Source organism: Triturus cristatus, chromosome 8 (genome assembly GCF_964204655.1).
Source record: "Triturus cristatus chromosome 8, aTriCri1.1, whole genome shotgun sequence".
In the NCBI taxonomy this organism is placed as follows: domain Eukaryota; kingdom Metazoa; phylum Chordata; class Amphibia; order Caudata; family Salamandridae; genus Triturus; species Triturus cristatus.
Genome location: NC_140591.1, coordinates 47,892,902 through 47,911,205, shown reverse-complemented (window position 1 = coordinate 47,911,205; position 18,304 = coordinate 47,892,902). Strand labels below are relative to the sequence as shown.

Here is an 18,304-nt window from a genome sequence, read left to right as displayed (position 1 = left end):
CATTTTTCAGAGGGCATCTCTAAGATGACCTCTGAGAGCATTTTGTGATAAATACAACACTGGTATCAGTGTGGGTTTATTATGTTGAGGAATTTCATACCAAATTATTGGCTGCTGTTTGATTGCAGTAAATGAAAGAGAAGCATAATCCTCGCCTCCGTGTCCTTAATAGAATTGAAAATTCTTGGCGCGAATGCTAGCTAATTTTTTATTCTTCTAAAGATGTTAAAAGAAGCCTTGGTTCGAGCCAGCCAGGAGTTGAACCGGGAACTTTCTGATCCGTAGTCAGACGCGTTATCCATTGCGCCGCAGGCCCTTCCTGGGGGACAGGCGTGGGGGCGGAGTTATAGAGCTGCACATTCCAGGGAGGGTGGAGAGTGAACAGTTTAGAGCGTGAGCATGTCCTTCAAAGCCAAAGTGGGAACCTACAGGAGCAAAGGGGGAGCTCCCCGAATGTAGGAGGTGCACACCCCACACGGTGTATTGCATCAAGGAGCAGCGTCAGGCGCGCGTTGACACCGCTCCCAGTGAGTCATGTTTCAAGAAAACAAATATAAAGTACACGCTGTACCCCCCTCCGCTCCCCACACTGCCGGTGGCTCCAAGAGCTGTTAGATGTGGTTCAACTAGAATAGTGCGCTATATGTGTCTTTCACAAGCATTTATTTTAAGGAACTCACAGAATATACGGGCAATGGCAGTCACAACAACTTTAACATCCTGCTGCTCTCTGGGGCAAAGAGTGGTGACGTCACTTGGCATATTGTCTCCCCTGCTCTGATTGGATCAAAGTCTTTTCGGTTTGGTCGGAAACAGCTATTCAAAACTCGCAACTTAACTAGGCGCGGTGTGGCGGGAAATGCGACTGTTTGCACCAACGTGAGACATCGCAACTGCAAAGAACGACTGTTCCTCCCACACAATACCTTTGTTATTTATATTTCTAGAGCGGTGGCCATGCGCCAATATCTCAGAGGCCAAGTTATGTTGCCCAATTTAAATGAAATAAGTCACTTGCAACTGCGGCCGGCCCGTGCCAGCCCTCATGACGGTCCAAGCCTATTCCGAGAGCACGCCATGAAATGTGCTTTTTCACAAAATCCCTATCATTTATTTTTCCATGAACATATTGGGCCTTTCGGCAAATCGAGGTACCTGTTTTGCAGTTAAAAACCAGACCTCTAGAGAAACTGTGAATGGCTCACTTTAAAGTAAAAATATTGGCGTTAAATTCCCGGTATGTATTTTTATTCAATTGCCTAGCTGTTGTGTAAACGCAGTTTACAGATTCGTTTCTGATACTATCACACAGGACTGAACTCGATGGCCTATCGACGGGATGTATTTTCTTGTAATGTTTCTACATGATTGTATTATTATATTGCTGGATGTAAAAAGCCACCGCCACAATCGAGCCAGCCAGGAGTCGAACCTGGAATCTTCTGCTCCGTAGGCAGACGCGTTATCCATTGCGCCACTGGCCCGCTGCTGAAGGCTGACGTCACAACAAGGGTCAAAAATAGGACAGACAGGAGTCGCCTCATCAGTTTCATCTCGAGGGCGGGCTCGTGCAGAGGGAATACAAGCTTGTGTGGCAGTAAGAGTGTGGCGATGTACTCTAGACATTCCTCTTTAACAATAGAAAACACACAGTTCGTGGAGCTAAGTACAATATCACAGCCCTGAAGCCAGCCTATAGGTTTGTGGAGCTCAAGAGCCCTGCTCACTCTACTACAATGTAGAGGTGACTGCTGCCCTCGTGGGAAACCGCAGAAATGCCGCTGGAGCCTGACATCTTGCAATTCTTTCCGTTATATATAACAATATGTAACATTTTGCAGTACTGCTTTAGAACGACGAACAAACTACTATATGCTATACACAAACCCATGGCTCCGTGCTTAGCAGAGTGTGCTGCCGGACTGGTATCTTGCTGCTTCTGTCATTGCATTTAGATATAGAACAACTAACATTACACCTACAACTTACAACTACCACAACTAATGGCTTCAATCAAACAGGGAAATTATAAGCGCGCTACTCACCCGTGAGGGTCTCATGGTGCTGGACAGAGGCGCAACTAGAGTCAAATTTCGGGGGGGGCTAAGAAAAAAATTGGGGGGGGGCTGTTTCTTCAAGCAAAAGGCAGAGTGGAGCTGCAGGGGCTCTAAGCAGGGGTGAAAACCATCAAAGCCTCATTAACAAGCAAAAGGTCTTTTAAAGACCTGTGAAGTACTCGGCTGCGGCTGTGTGTGTGCCCGGGAAGCGGTCTCATCCCGGGCTGCCACAAACGACGGGGGAGGGGGGGGGGCAGAAGCCCTGTGAGTCCAATGGGCGTTGTGCGCCTGGTGCTGGGGGGTGTGGAGGGTAGCTCCGGTCAATCGAAGAGCCTGGTCTTCAGGGTCTTCTGAAGATGTGCAGGGTGGGGACGCGTCTGATGTTAATCAGCAACCTGTTCCAGGTCTTGGCCGCTATGTAGGAGAAGGTTCTATCGCCCGTTCTTGCTCTGCAGATGCGCGAGGGTTCGGCGAGAGCGAGGTCGGCAGATCGGAGGTTCCTCTTGGGTATGTGGAAGGAGATTCTGTCATTGAAGTATTGGGGTCCGGTGTGGTGGAGGCCTTTGTAGCTGTGGGTGAGTATCTTGAAGGTCACTCTTTTTTCAACGGGGAGCCAGTGGAGGTTACGCAGGTGCTGGATGATGTGTTCGTGTTGGGGGATGCCGAGGACGAGTCTAGCTGCGGTGTTCTCGATGGTGTGGAGTTTGCGGAGCGGAGACTTGTTTATCCCGGCATGGACTGTGTTTCTGTAGTCCAGTCTGCTGGTTATGAGTGCGTGGGTAACGGTCTTCCATGATTCGTGGGGGATCCATTTGAAGGCCTATCGGAGGATGCGGAGGGTGTTGAAGCAGTTGGAGGCGACGGTGTTTATCTGTCAGGTCATATGGCAGCACCAAATCTACACCACCAGCGGCACAGGGACGGCCGGGTGCAATCAGCGTCAGACGCCCATTGCAAACGAATGGAGGATCTCGGTCGCACAAAGAGGCTGCAGCCACGGGCCAGGAGGCTGGATAGAGGTGACCACCGGCTGGACCGGTAAGTTGGGATGGAGGACAAGGCCTGGGCACCGTCGGCTGGGCTTTCCAAGGTCGGGGGCCTGAGGATGCAGAGGGGCCTTTTGGTGTCGGATTTTCGTTACAGGAGCCGGTCATTGTCAGGGGAACCCTTCGTGTTGATGCTGCAGGCGACTATGTGGGGTCCAGGAGAGGTCAGCTACTGATGGAATGAAGGTCTCGATCGCTGGGGAGACTTAATTGGACAGGTAAGCCACTCAGACTCTGGCCATGGGCGTCTGGTGCAGAGTGGGCAGGGGTCACAGATCCGCTTGGATCTTGAGTCCTTGAAGTTGGAGTTTTCTTGACAGGGCCGCTGTCCTCTGGAGATCTGGTCTTTGTTAAAGAGTGGCAGTCTTCCTGGAGTTCTTGGAAATCCCTTGCCAGAGGACAGGTGTCGTCATCTTCTTCGCAGGCTCTTCAAGCTGGAGACAGGCCAGTAGGGCTGGGGAAAAGTCAGTTGTCGTCTTCAAGCTTTGCTACACAGCGTCTTCTTCGTTGGTTGCAGGAATTTGACCATCAAGGTTTAGGGATGCCCTAAAATACTGACTTTAGGGGTGGTTCAGGCACTAGCTGCTGGTAGCCAATGAGCTACTTGCCTTTTAGGGTTTTAGGGTGACTACACCACTTGTATGTCCCCTTCCTTTCAGTAGGGAGCAACCCCTGACCTGACTGGGTAAAATACTTCCAGTCAACATGCTTGGGGGTAGGTGTAAAGCACCTCAACCTCAAGCAGTCTTTGTCCCTGACCCACGAGAGCATAGGTGGTCCCACCTCAGGGTGTCAGAAACATGCCTGTGTGTGGCAGGCTGATGCAGACAAGCCAGCTGGACACGAGGGACTTAGTCTTTTTTCAGAGGGCATCTACAGGAGCAAAGGGTGAGCTCCCCGAATGTAGGAGGTGCACACCCCACACGGTGTATTGCATCAAGGAGCAGCGTCAGGCGCGCGTTGACACCGCTCCCAGTGAGTCATGTTTCAAGAAAACAAATATAAAGTACGCGCTGTACCCCCCTCCGCTCCCCACACTGCCGTGGCTCCAAGAGCTGTTAGATGTCGTTCAACTAGAATAGTGCGCTATATGTGTCTTTCACAAGCATTTATTTTAAGGAACTCACAGAATATCTGGGCAATGGAAGTCACCAAAACTTTAACATCCTGCTGCTCTCTGGGGCAAAGAGTGGTGACGTCACTTGGCATATTGTGTCCCCTGCTCTGATTGGATCAAAGTCTTTTCGGTTTGGTCGGAAACAGCCATTCAAAACTCGCAACTTAACTAGGCGCGGTGTGGCGGGAAATGCGACTGTTTGCACCAACGTGAGACATCGCAACTGCAAACAACGACTGTTCCTCCCACACAATACCTTTGTTATTTATATTTCTAGAGCGGTGGCCATGCACCAATATCTCAGAGGCCAAGTTATTTTGCCCAATTTAAATGGAATAAGTCACTTGCAACTGCGGCCGTGCCAGCCATCATGATGGTCCAAGCCTATTCCGAGAGCACGCCAGGAAATGTGCTTTTTCACAAAATCCCTATCATTTATTTTTCCATGAACATATTGGGCCTTTCGGCAAATCGGGGTACCTGTTTTGCAGTTAAAAAGCAGACCTCTAGAGAAACTCTGAATGGCTCACTTTAAAATAAAAATATTGGCGTTAAATTCCCGGTATGTATTTGTATTCAATTGCCTAGCTGTTGTGTAACGCAGTTTACAGATTCGTTTCTGATACTATCACACAGGACTGAACTCGATGGCCTATCGACGGGATGTATTTTCTTGTAATGTTTCTACATGATTGTATTATTATATTGCTGGATGTAAAAACCCACCGCCACAATCGAGCCAGCCAGGAGTCGAACCTGGAATCTTCTGCTCCGTAGGCAGACGCGTTATCCATTGCGCCACTGGCCCGCTGCTGAAGACTGACGTCACAACAAGGGTCTATCATAGGAGAGACAAGAGTTAAAAATTTGCGAACATACGTGACAAGAATTTTCAATTCTATTAAGGACACGGAGGCGAGGATTATGCTTCTCATTTCTTTACTAGAAATTCGCTCAGCAGCCAATCATATTACAATATAACAAAAAACTACAATACCCATGAAACCAATGGGTATGACGAAGTAACCATAGAGTATGCACATATAAATAGTCAGCCAGAGAATGTCACATCCTCTTTCTTTGGAAAATAGCAACAGTCAGAAGAAGAAAAAAGTGCAACAACTGGAAAAAAGGCGTGGAAGATAAAATCGTAGCTCGAACACTTCAACTGAAGACCAACAGGATAGAACAGCTGATTTGATGCGTGAAACAACATCCCCCAAAACAGGAACCAGCAGACGTCCAAAAAATAATCCATGGTAAAGAAAGAAGCGCAGCTCACTTCGGATCAGACCCTGAAAAAGATATAAAGTGGTAATATACCATTCCGAAATGAAAAGAAAGCATAAAATACTTAGGGAGGGAAGAGAAAAAACAAGGACTGTATCCAAATACATCATAACAGTATACCAGAAATATATAATTGAAAAATTATCATATGCAAAATACATAACAGAAAAAATGGGTGGGATAATCCTCGCCTCCGTGTCCTTAATAGAATTGAAAATTCTTGTCACGTATGTTCGCAAATTTTTAATTCTATGGCAGGACCGGAGGCTCCGATTATGCTTGTTCAAAGCTGAGCCACCACAACAGAAGCAATATCCAGAATAGGTTTATAATAAAAAGTCTTAAACATAGAATCAGTTGACCAATCAGCTGCTTTCATAATATCTATTAAGGTCACACCCATAGAAAAGGCCTTGGAAGCCATAGCTCCACGAGTTGAATGTGCACCAAAAGTAGTAACATCAATACCAGCTTCACCCATGAGCCATCTGACCCATCTGGCTAAAGTAGCCGGGGTCACAGGGCGAAAGGGTTTTTGCAACGCAATCAACAATTGACCATGTAAATCTTGACGAAAAGGAGCAGTACTTACCTCATAATCCTTAAGACATTGCACCACACAGAGTTTTGGATTATTGGGAAAACTTGGGTAAGTGATGGAGGTAGTATTAGACTTAGTACGTCTGGAAATGGAAAAAGTAACCCCTTCAGGAGAAAAAGTACGACCTGCAAGATCCAGCGCGCGAACATCAGACACACGTTTGCAAGAGACTAGACACAACAGCATAGTTAACTTTGCTGAAAGCTGTTTGCGGGACAAAGTGTCGTTGGAAGGCCAAGCCTCCAAGAAACGTAAGACAATAGACACATCCCATAACGCAACATACTTTGGAGAAGGAGGTTTTACCAATCTGATGCCTCTGAGTAATTTGGAAATCAAAGGGTGTTCACCCGCAGGTTTACCATTAATAGGAATATGCCCCGCCGAGATAGCCGAACGGAAATTGTTGACAGTCCGATATGCAAGGCCGGAGGATGCCAGAGAAGCTAAAAAATTTACAATCAAAGCGACATCCGCAGAAGAGGGATCCACTTGCCGTTGAGTGCACCAATCACACCAACGTCTCCATGCTGCGGCATAACGTTTGTGTGTGTTGGGAGACCAAGCTTCGACGATAAATCTGGAAGCGTCTCGCGAAAGGCCTGGGATCTGCCAGCGATCCCCGAAACCCGCCATGCCACTAGAAAGAGTTGACCCGACTCTATGAGAGGATGAGGATTGTTGAGTGGGTCCAATAACAGATTCCACAATTGGGGAAGAAGAACTGGAACTGCACAAGACAACTGCAGGAGAACAGGGAACCAAGCTTGAGCCCTCCAGAGAGGGGTGATCAGAATCAACTCCGTCTGATATAGTTTCATGCGTGCCAGAACCCTGGATATCATGACAAACGGGGGAAAGGCATAACACAGAAGAGACGGCCAGGTCTGAAGAAATGCATCCGTGGCAAGAGCCTCCGGATCCGGACGCCAACTGAAAAACCGAGGAAGTTGAGTGTTGAGGCGAGAGGCAAAAAGATCGATCTGGCAGGGGCCCCACATTCGAGACAGAGATCTGAACACTCGAGGGTGAAGTCTCCAGTCGCTGAAGTCGCGAAGATGTCGAGAATTCCAGTCTGCTATCAAATTGCTGTGACCCGGCAGGTACTCCGCAATCACCGTGATGTTTCTCTGGAGGCAAAAGTGCCAAAAATCCTTGGCAATTTCTGCCAGAATCTTGGAGCGTGTCCCCCGGGAAGATGGCCTGAATTGAAGAAGCTAACAGACCGACAATCCGAGCTAGAGACCTCAATGACACAAGCTGTTTGTGTAAAATCAATCGCAACTCCCGTTTGATCATCCTGATCTTCTGAAGAGGCAGGAACAGTTGGCAAGAGAGGGAATTGATCAGAAAACCCAGAAATTCTATCGACTGGGAAGGGCGGAACATAGATTTCTGAGGATTGACTAGAAACCCGAGTGACTGTAAAAGATCTATTGCCCAGTCCAAATGGAGCATTAACAGACGCGGACAGTGCGCCATGATAAGAATGTCGTCCAGATAAATTATCAGACGAACTCCCCGAGATCGTAGAGACTCTACCACAGGCCTCAGAAGTTTCGTGAAGCACCAGGGTGCTGACGAGAGGCCGAACGGGAGAACCTGGAACTCGTACCAGACACCCTGCCATTGGAATTGGAGAAACCGGCGATGAGGACCGTAAATGGGAATTGACAAATACGCATCCTTTAGATCCAGACGAACCATCCAGTCCCCTTCCTGAAGAAGATCCCTCAAAAGATGGATGCCCTCCATCTTGAAGTGGCGATAAACAATCCAGCCGTTGAACTCTTTCAGGTTGAGAACCAACCTGGAACCGCCTCCTTTTTTCTGAACGAGAAAAATGTGGCTGGAAAAACCCTGCGGGTGAGGAGAAGTCCGGACAACCGCCCCTTTTGTCAGAAGGGAGTCTATTTCTGCGGAAATAATCGCCTGATCCTGAAGGGAAAAACCAAGGGTAAAGGAGGGACGGGTTGACTTGGGCAACTGAAAAACTCTATCCTGAAACCCTGGACCGTCTCCAACACCCATGCATCGTTGGAGATCAAACGCCAATTGGAAAGAAAAAACTGAATTCTGCCCCCCAACATGACCTCTGAAGCAGAGATCAGACTCACCTGAAGCGGAGGAATCGTGGTGCCCTCCTTGATTGCCGATGGTACGCCCCTTCCGGAATTGGTGTCGACCTCGACGGGAAGGGTAGAAGGAAGGCTTGTTGGTGGAGTAGTTGGGGTCCTGACCTCCTCCACGGTGGGACTGGAAACCACGTTGGTTAGATTGGTTATAACCTCGGCCGGACGATCGTCCCCTATATCGACCGGCCCTTCCAAAAACCGGGCGAAAAGCCCGTCTGATCGATGCTTGCGCCTTATCAAGACCACTAAAAGTGGCCACAAATTTAGTGAGTTCTTTGAGGAAAGACTGTCCAAACAACAAACCCTGTGCCAAAGGACCAGACTCAGAAGAAGAAAGTTCGGCCAATTTTGGGTCCAATTTCAGTAAAATAGAACGCCTACGTTCCGAAGACATAGCACAATTGGCGTTACCCAATTGACAAACTGCCCTTTGAGCCCAACCAATAAGGTCATCCGGGTCAATGGCAGATGAAGACTCCTTGGCCCGATAACCTAAATCCAAAATTTTGGTGAGGGGTCCCAATAAATCCAAAAGTTTATCTTGACAAGAGCGCCATGCTCTGTCAATGCCCCTTTTAGGGTCCTTGGCACATTTTTTTAGATAGGTCACCATAGTGGGATCCACCTCAGGGGTGTCCGCTAACTTATCAGCCAAGTCAGGACGGGGACATTCAGAGCGAAGACGGGAACGTACCTCCTTGTCAAAAGGTTGACGAATATGCGTCTGGACGTACTCCGCCACCTCAGGAGACGGGAGCCAAGAAGAGGAATTGGGATGAATGATATCTGAAGGTTCAAACGTGAGAACCTGGGGATGCGACGGCGCATCAACAAAATGCTCCTTGCGAGCCTTTTTACGAGGAGGAGAAGAAGAAACCCCATGGTCAGAAGAAGATGGAGAGGTACCGTCATCGTCTGTTGGATGAACTGAAGGGGAGGAAGGCTCCTTAGGAGGTTGACCATAAGAATGTTCCGAGGAAAGGGCCTTAGCCAGCTTTACAAAATCTGACCTGTGAGGATTAGTCAATTTAGCAGATTTAGAGGACTTGGAGGACTGAGAAGATTTCGAAGACTTAGAGGACGAGGGCAACCAACCCTGTTGCACAGCATAGTGCGATAAATGACGTTTTAGAGGTGTAATAGCGCGGACCAGCGCTTTATTCACAGATGACTGAACACCCAAATCCAGAGCCTCTACCAAGTCCTGTTCCATAGAGCCAGAGGCGTCTTCATCTTCATAATCATAATAGTAGTCGTCTTCCTCATAATAATCAGCCATGGCAGAACCTGGCGCAAATAATGCCCACAAGAGGAAGGAAAAACAACAGTAAATCTGGTATGCCAAGCACAATAAAGGGGGAGCGGCACAAACCCCGAAGGCAAGTTTAAACAAACAGGTCAAAAAAAAAAAAATGAACCTGAAATATGAATTATTTAAATGTGGAGGGAGGACTTGCCAAATGAAAGCCACTCTAGGCAAAGCCTATGCAAAATTTTACAGCCCCAACTGCTTCAAACCTGCAGCAGGACGTCAACAGGGGCAAGAGAAATCAGGCAGTGGGCATGAGCAAATGAAGCGCTGCTCTCGCGCTGAACTCCTGAGGAAACAGTAAGTTTTTCCCAGGAAAAATGGCCGCCGCGCATGCGCGGTAACGGCCGCCTGAAATGAAACGAGGAAAGACCTACGCGACACGCGCATAGCCTTTCAGCCCCTTAATTCACTCCCGCTCCACTAGAAAAGAGACGCGGGCGCAGAGCGCCCGAACCGGGGAGGCAGACACGCGCTCCCTGCAACGACGGGACCGATACCAAGCCAAGAAGAAAAAACCAACAGCGTAACAAGGTCCGCAAGCGGCGCACAGCGCTGAAAAGATAAACCAATGCAGAATGCAACGAACAGAGCAATACCAAACAAGCGGTATAAATAAATAAACAAATAACTGTAAAGAGAAAGAGAAATGCACTTAACTGGCTGCGGAGCAGCAAAGAAAGAGGATGTGACATTCTCTGGCTGACTATTTATATGTGCATACTCTATGGTTACTTCGTCATACCCATTGGTTTCATGGGTATTGTAGTTTTTTGTTATATTGTAATATGATTGGCTGCTGAGCGAATTTCTAGTAAAGAAATGAGAAGCATAATCGGAGCCTCCGGTCCTGCCATAGAATTGCCTCATCAGTTTCATGTCGAGGGCGGGCTCGTGCAGAGGGAATACAAGCTTGTGTGGCAGTGAGAGTGTGGCGATGTACTCTAGACATTCCTCTTTAACAATAGAAAACACACAGTTCGAGGAGCTCAGTACAATATCACAGCCCTGAAGCCAGCCTATAGGTTTGTGGAGCTTAAGAGCCCTGCTCACTCTACTACAATGCAGAGGTGACTGCTGCCCTCGTGGGTAACCGCAGAAATGCCGCTGGAGCCTGACATCTTGCAATTCTTGCCGTTATATATAACAATATATAACATTTTGCAGTACTGCTTTAGAACTACGGACAAACTACTATATGCTATACACAAACCCATGGCTCTGTGCTTGGCAGAGTGTGCTGCCGGACTGGTATCTTGCTGCTTCTGTCATTGCATTTAGATATAGAACAACTAACATTACACCTACAACTTACAACTACCACGACTAATGGCTTAAATCAAACAGGGAAATTATAAGCGCGCTACTCACCCGTGAGGGTCTCATGGTGCTGGACAAAGGCGCAACTGGAATAAAATTTCGGGGGGCGCTAAGAAAAAAATTGGGGGGGGGGCTGTTTCTTCAAGCAAAAGGCAGAGTGGAGCTGCAGGGGCTCTAAGCAGGGGTGAAAACCATCAAAGCCTCATTAACAAGCAAAAGGTCTTTTAAAGACCTGTGAAGTACTCGGCTGCGGCTGTGTGTGTGCCCGGGAAGCTGTCTCATCCCGGGCTGCCACAAACGACGGGGGAGAGAGGGGGGGCAGAAGCCCTGTGAGTCCAATGGGCGTTGTGCGCCTGGTGCTGGGGGGTGTGGAGGGTAGCTCCGGTCAATCGAAGAGCCTGGTCTTCAGGGTCTTCTGAAGATGTGCAGGGTGGGGGCGCGTCTGATGTTAATCAGCAGCCTGTTCCAGGTCTTGGCCGCTATGTAGGAGAAGGTTCTGTCGCCCGTTCTTGCTCTGCAGATGCGCGAGGGTTCGGCGAGAGTGAGGTCGGCAGATCGGAGGTTCCTCTTGGGTATGTGGAAGGAGATTCTGTCATTGAAGTATTGGGGACCGGTGTTGTGGAGGCATTTGTAGGTGTGGGTGAGTATCTTGAAGGTTACTCTTTTTTTTACGGGGAGCCAGTGGAGGTTACGCAGGTGCTGGATGATGTGTTCGTGTTGGGGGATGCCGAGGACGAGTCTAGCTGCGGTGTTCTCGATGGTGTGGAGTTTGCGGAGCGGAGACTTGTTTATCCCGGCATAGACTGTGTTTCTGTAGTCCAGTCTGCTGGTTATGAGTGCGTGGGTAACGGTCTTCCATGATTCGTGGGGGATCCATCTGAAGGCCTTTCGGAGGATGCGGAGGGTGTTGAAGCAGTTGGAGGCGACGGTGTTGATCTGTCAGGTCATATGGCAGAACCAAATCTACACCACCAGCGGCACAGGGGCGGCCGGGTGCAATCAGCATCAGACGCCCATTGCAAACGAATGGAGGATCTCGGTCGCACAAAGAGGCTGCAGCCACGGGACAGGAGGCTGGATAGAGGTGACCACTGGCTGGACCGGTAAGTTGGGATGGAGGACAAGGCCTGGGCACCGTCGGCTGGGCTTCCCAAGGTCGGGAGCCTGAGGATGCAGAGGGGCCTTTTGGTCTCGGATTTTCGTTACAGGAGCCGGTCATTGTCAGGGGAACCCTTCGTGTTGATGCTGCAGGCGACTTTGTGGGGTCCAGGAGAGGTCAGCTACTGATGGAATGAAGGTCTCGATCGCTGGGGAGACTTAATTGGACAGGTAAGCCACTCAGACTCTGGCCATGGGCGTCTTGTGCAGAGTGGGCAGGGGTCACAGATCCGCTTGGATCTTGAGTCCTTGAAGTTGGAGTTTTCTTGACAGGGCCGCTGTCCTCTGGAGATCTGGTCTTTGTTAAAGAGTTGCAGTCTTCCTGGAGTTCTTGGAAATCCCTTGCCAGAGGACAGGTGTCGTCATCTTCTTCGCAGGCTCTTCAAGCTGGAGACAGGCCAGTAGGGCTGGGGCAAAGTCAGTTGTCGTCTTCAAGCTTTGCTACACAGCGTCTTCTTCGTTGGTTGCAGGAATTTGACCATCAAGGTTTAGGGATGCCCCAAAATACTGACTTTAGGGGTGGTTCAGGCACTAGCAGCTGGTAGCCAATGGGCTACTTGCCTTTTAGGGTTTTAGGGTGACTACACCACTTGTACGTCCCCTTCCTTTCAGTAGGGAGCAACCCCTGACCTGACTGGGTAAAATCCTTCCAGTCAACATGCTTGGGGGTAGGTGTAAAGCACCTCAACCTCAAGCAGTCTTTGTCCCTGACCCACGAGAGCATAGGTGGTCCCACCTCAGGGGGTCAGAAACATGCCTGTGTGTGGCAGGCTGATGCAGACAAGCCAGCTGGACACGAGGGACTTAGTCTTTTTTCAGAGGGCATCTCTAAGATGACCTCTGAGAGCATTTTGTGATAAATACAACACTGGTATCAGTGTGGGTTTATTATGTTAAGGAATTTGATACCAAATTATTGGCTGCTGTTTGTTTGCAGTAAATGAAAGAGAAACATAATCCTCGCCTCCGTGTCCTTAATAGAATTGAAAATTATTTGCGCGAATGCTAGCTAATTTTTTATTCTTCTAAAGATGTTAAAAGAAGCCTTGGTTCGAGCCAGCCAGGAGTTGAACCGGGAATCTTCTGATCCGTAGTCAGACACGTTATCCATTGCACCGCTGGCCCTTCCTGGGGGACAGGCGTGGGGGCGGAGTTATAGAGCTGCACATTCCAGGGAGGGTGGAGAGTGAACAGTTTAGAGCGTGAGCATGTCCTTCAAAGCCAAAGTGGGAACCTACAGGAGCAAAGGGTGAGCTCCCCGAATGTAGGAGGTGCACACCCCACACGGTGTATTGCATCAAGGAGCAGCGTCAGGCGCGCGTTGACACCGCTCCCAGTGAGTCATGTTTCAAGAAAACAAATATAAAGTACACGCTGTACCCCCCTCCGCTCCCCACACTGCCGGTGGCTCCAAGAGCTGTTAGATGTGGTTCAACTAGAATAGTGCGCTATATGTGTCTTTCACAAGCATTTATTTTAAGGAACTCACAGAATATACGGGCAATGGAATTCTATGGCAGTCCACGGAGGCTCTGATTATGCTTCTCTTTGCTTTACTGCAAAACACAGCAGCCAATAAAAACAACTTTAAACTCCAGCATACCCCGGAAGTACAACCCCCTCCAGTAGTATGCCCCAATCACTGTCAACACTTTCGTATATAAAGTCCGAATCACGACTGTAGGAGAGTAGGGTCTGCAATCCTATGATCACCCAGATTTTTTTGCTTTTGCTTCATTGGTTTACGACTTTCCCCGGCTGTGGGCCTGCCAATCAGACCCACAGCCTAGCTGTTCTCTCTCGAAATTAACACACATGTACATTAGGTGCATCCACTAATTGGAACTGGGCCGCCTTGTCAGTCCCTGTCTCAGCATACCACAGGTATCCAGGGCATCGGTGTACCCAGGGCCTACCAGGGGCTGCAGCATGTATTATGCCACCCCTGGATGGCCGCCCAAATCTGACACAACTGGCTGCACGACAGCTGGGGCAAGGTGGTGTAATCACCCGTTGCTGTAGGTGTAGTATTCCTATACCTAACCCTAAAATGGACGCATGGATTCCTGTCAGTCACTCCTATGGCAGGCCTTAACAATCCTGAAGGCAGAGTGCTGGGAATCATGTGAGATGGTGCTCTGGCACGAGCTGAGCCCGTCGACGGCTTGCGGAACCAAATCCTAAATAGCCGTTCCATGGTGACGCGGGCCAACTACCTTAAAGTGCATTATAATCCTCGCGGTTATTTGCTAACTTTGGCATCGCATCACCCAAACATGTCGAGTAAGGTGTCATACGAATTGGAATACGAACCCCTCGCCAGTTCTGGCGACGGGGTTAGCATTCCACCCTTCTAGAGGGACCCGACATGGAAGTAACCTTGAACCCCGGTTAAAGTTGACTCAATCCTCAGCATCACAAAATGGATGCTGCCACCAGACACAAGTCTGACCTCCTGCTGCTGGGAGACCTTCCAGCGAGGGGAGCTTGGACACAGGGTTTCCTGTCGAGGGCGGTGTTAGCACCGTCCCAGACAGGGTTTGTGTATCCCAGGTAGGCAGGGCTGAAAGGAAGGTGATTGCAAGTGGCACCCCAGTGCTCACTGTGCATAGCCCGGCTCAAACCAGTTTCGGGGGCACACCAGCCCCTGAGCTGGGGCGAAGCCGGACAAAGGATAGGGGTGTAACCACCCCCCTCCTGGTCCCACCCATAGGTAGGACCTAGTCACGGGCCAGCCCCTTTTTCCTAGAATAAAGGTGGGAGCGGGTCCCCTTCCCAAATTGGATAATTCTGAATCTTGAACTACTTTCCACGAAAGGAACTCTTGACTTTTCTGAAGACTCTCCCTTGTGGCTAAGGAGTAGCCACCCTGCACCAGCAGGCACCAACTAAGCGCTTGCGGTTCGCTGTACGTCTCTCCCACGGATCAAGACTGCCCAGCTCGACGAGACCCGGGTTCCCTGCCATCTCTGACCTCGACCTACATCGTCAGCCCAGCTGAGATTCGTAGGTGTGACGAGACCTGCGGGACCGGCCATCTTCAGAACCTGCACGACGCTTATCTAACACGCCCACCGAGGGACCCTCGAGTGAGTGTACCTAGGGTTTGAGAAGCCCTAACCCTGAGCGGCTCCAGCACCGAAGTCCGCCTCCCCAGCATCCACGAGATCTGCGTGGGGGCCCTTCTGCTCCTTGCTGTTCACCGCGTTGTCCGACCACTCGCCGACCGGCTTGTGGCCCTCTTCACGACGCACCACGATAGTTTGTTTTCATCACTGGTCTGGTTGCTCCAGACTGGCCCTTGCTCACCTTCAACAGAGGAGTACCTTGGACCCTCCTGGTCCACTCCAGACGCCATCTTGACTCCCCCGCGTGGGTTTGCCACTGCCAAGACCTGCTGCCCCACTCCCGGGCCCAGCATCATCGACAGCAGACACCTTCGTGGGACAGCTCGCCCTCCATCCTGGTCGCCGCCGCGCCTCCTGGTCCGAGGAACAGCCGAGTCCGACGTCATCCACTCACCTGGTCGAGGTGACTTCAGCCGGTACCTTCCTGGTACCCACACGATCGCTGGCTAGCGGTTGAGAACTGAGTCCCCTCTGCTTTCAGGTTTCCTTCAACACCGATCCAGGCTTGGATCTCGCTGAAACATCGACACTGGTCGCCTGCCAGCAACTTCTTCTTTCAGGCTCCTGAGACTACAACGAGGATTCCCGACATCTTGCCGAACCCCACGCAGCCGCAGCCTCTGGGCTAGGTAACTCGAGCATTTCGGTGCTCCATCGCAGGTTCGCTCTACAAGTGTCCAGTTCCTTTTTCGTTTAGTCCCACTGATCGGATCACTCCGGAATCAGTAACTCCAGACTCTAACCACTCGCATTTCACTGTTAGCGTAGATGGTTTCTCGTGCCCTTCGGGCATTTGTGTAAATTGTGCAACTGAAGTATTTTCTAAGAGTTTTGTAGTGTGCTTAGCTCCCTGACTCATAAAGAGCCAGGGTAGTCTTGTTATAAATAAATATCCTTTATTTTCATAACAACTTGTGTGGTGTCCTTTCACTTGACGTTCAAGGGGTATATGTGATGGTAAACAGCCGGCTTAACACGCCCTCTAGAGTTTAGCCTAAAGACTGCTCGTATCCACGCTACTAGGATAGCTGGTCTAAACGGTTGACTTACAACCAATCATCAATAAGGGTCGTTTGGAATGATACACAGTGATCACTAGAATAGTGAGCACTACATATCAGGCCAACTTCTCACAACGACATCACTTCCTCTTTCTTTGCTGCTGCAGCAGCAGATAAGTGCTTTTCCCTTACCTTTTATCAGTTTGGTAGAGTGTGGGGATATATTTGTTTGAACGATATTTGTCGCTAATATCTTCTATTTCAGGCTTGTGCTGGAGGCTTGTTATCTGGTTGCGTGATCGGCGAATCGGTCCCGAAGCGTGTGCTCTCGGCTCCGGTCTCGCTGAGGTAGTGGCGCCTCGCAGCGCGCGCGCGTCGCTGGCCAGTTGCGGGCGTTAGGGGGCGGTGGAGAAGGAGGAGGCAGACGCGACACGCTCGTGCGCAGAGAGCGGTCGCGTCGTTACCAGGACGCTCTGTCTGTGCGCGCGAACTCGTTTTCAGCTGCTTTGAAGTAACGGCTCCTCGCGCACAGACCAGAAAGACTGCACACATCTCTGGCCTCAATAATTGAACGCTTACCGGAGCGTGTGACCGGAATAGAGCCTTGCTCTAGGGGAGTGTACTGGGGTTTCTCCTTCCACCTTGATTTTATCACAGAACCTTTAGTTTAGGTTGTTCTCGTTGGTGCTCTTGTTAGGGACCAGGTTCTGTCAGACCCCTGGGCTGCTCCCCCCCGTGAATCTCCTCCAACCCTCTCTGCTTCAGGCAATGGCGTACTACGCCGAAGAGGAGGATCAGTGGGTAGAGTGTGATAATTATGAGGACTATGAGGAACCTGAAAACTTGGAGGAGAATTTGGTGGAAGCCCTGGATACCCACGTCCAGGGTTCAGTTAACAAGGCCTTGATAAAAGCCCTCAAGCCTTTTACTAAACCCCTCCTTAAGTATGGCAAGAGGAAAATGAAGACCCAGCATAGTGACGCAGGCACTTCGCAGTCTTCGGCCAAAGTTTTGGCGCGTATGGCAAAAAATGTTATGAAAGACCATGGTTCCATGGCTGCTTATACCACGGATGAATCGTTACCATCTACTACTAACACTTCTGACTCGGAGGTGGAGTCGGTGAGGCCCAAAAAGAAAACAAAAAAGGTGAAGCATACAGCTTACAAGGCGGAGGACAGCCAGGCCCCTAAAAATCTATTATTCGACCCTCAGAGTCTTATTCATCCGCGATCCTCGGAGTGGGTTCCCTGTCCTGAAGTGGCCCATTATGTCGGGGTAAACTTACGGCAGGGTTTCGAGAAGGAGGTGCGCGCCACATTGAGATCGGAATGTCCGAGACCATCCCTGACTGGCAAAGTGGCGGACACGCCAGAATTAGACCCTAATATGGCTACATTTATGCGAAAGTTCGCAAAAGACCCGAAAAAGGGTTTGGATAGAGCCTGGCGGGGGTGCCAGGATAAATTACTGGATGTTTCGGGGCCCCTCACAAAACTTTTAGACGCGGTGGTCAACGCAAAAAACCAGAATGTTCCATTGGACACCTCTGATATTATGGAATGGGCTCAGCGGGCCCTGTGCTTTTTAGGAAATGCCAACGTGGCGCTGTCAACCGAAAGGAGGCGCTCCTTCTTAATGAGAATAGACTCTCAATTAGCGGAGATGGCCACGACCGAACCGGGTTCCTTGGCCAATGGCATGCTGTTTGGCGACAAATTCGTCAAAGAGATGGGCAAATACGTGGCCACTTTCTCAGCTCTAGACAAGGCGCAGGCTAACATCAAGAAGGTGTTCCACACTGGGGTTTTTGATAGGGCCGGACGCGCTAGAGGTCGAGGGTCCGGCCGAGGCTACAACCAGACCTCCCGAGGTGCGGAACAAAGAGGCAGAAGTGGTCAGAGGTCGCAGTTTTACCCCTCCCGCAATAGAGGTGGACGTGGTCGAGGCCACAGAGGAACCTATAGAGGACAGCAAAATTCCGGAGATAACTCCTATTCAGGTAATGATTTTGAATGCCACAGAATGCATGGTGGGAGGTCGTATTGCGTTGTTCCTTCACAGGTGGCAGGAGATTACGGTCGATCCCTGGGTGTTACAAACAGTGCAGGGCTTCCACATAGAGTTCTACACCACTCCGAC

General features: G+C 49.9%; 2 non-coding genes across 2 annotated transcripts; both read right to left on the bottom strand.

The window, feature by feature from the left end:
• Positions 1-1,411: 1,411 nt before the first annotated feature.
• Positions 1,412-1,484, bottom strand: TRNAR-ACG (transfer RNA arginine (anticodon ACG)). Its single transcript has one exon. It is a non-coding gene; the product is annotated as a tRNA-Arg (tRNA).
• Positions 1,485-4,955: 3,471 nt separating this feature from the next.
• TRNAR-ACG (transfer RNA arginine (anticodon ACG)) lies at positions 4,956-5,028 on the bottom strand. Its single transcript has one exon. It is a non-coding gene; the product is annotated as a tRNA-Arg (tRNA).
• Between the last annotated feature and the right edge of the window lie 13,276 nt (positions 5,029-18,304).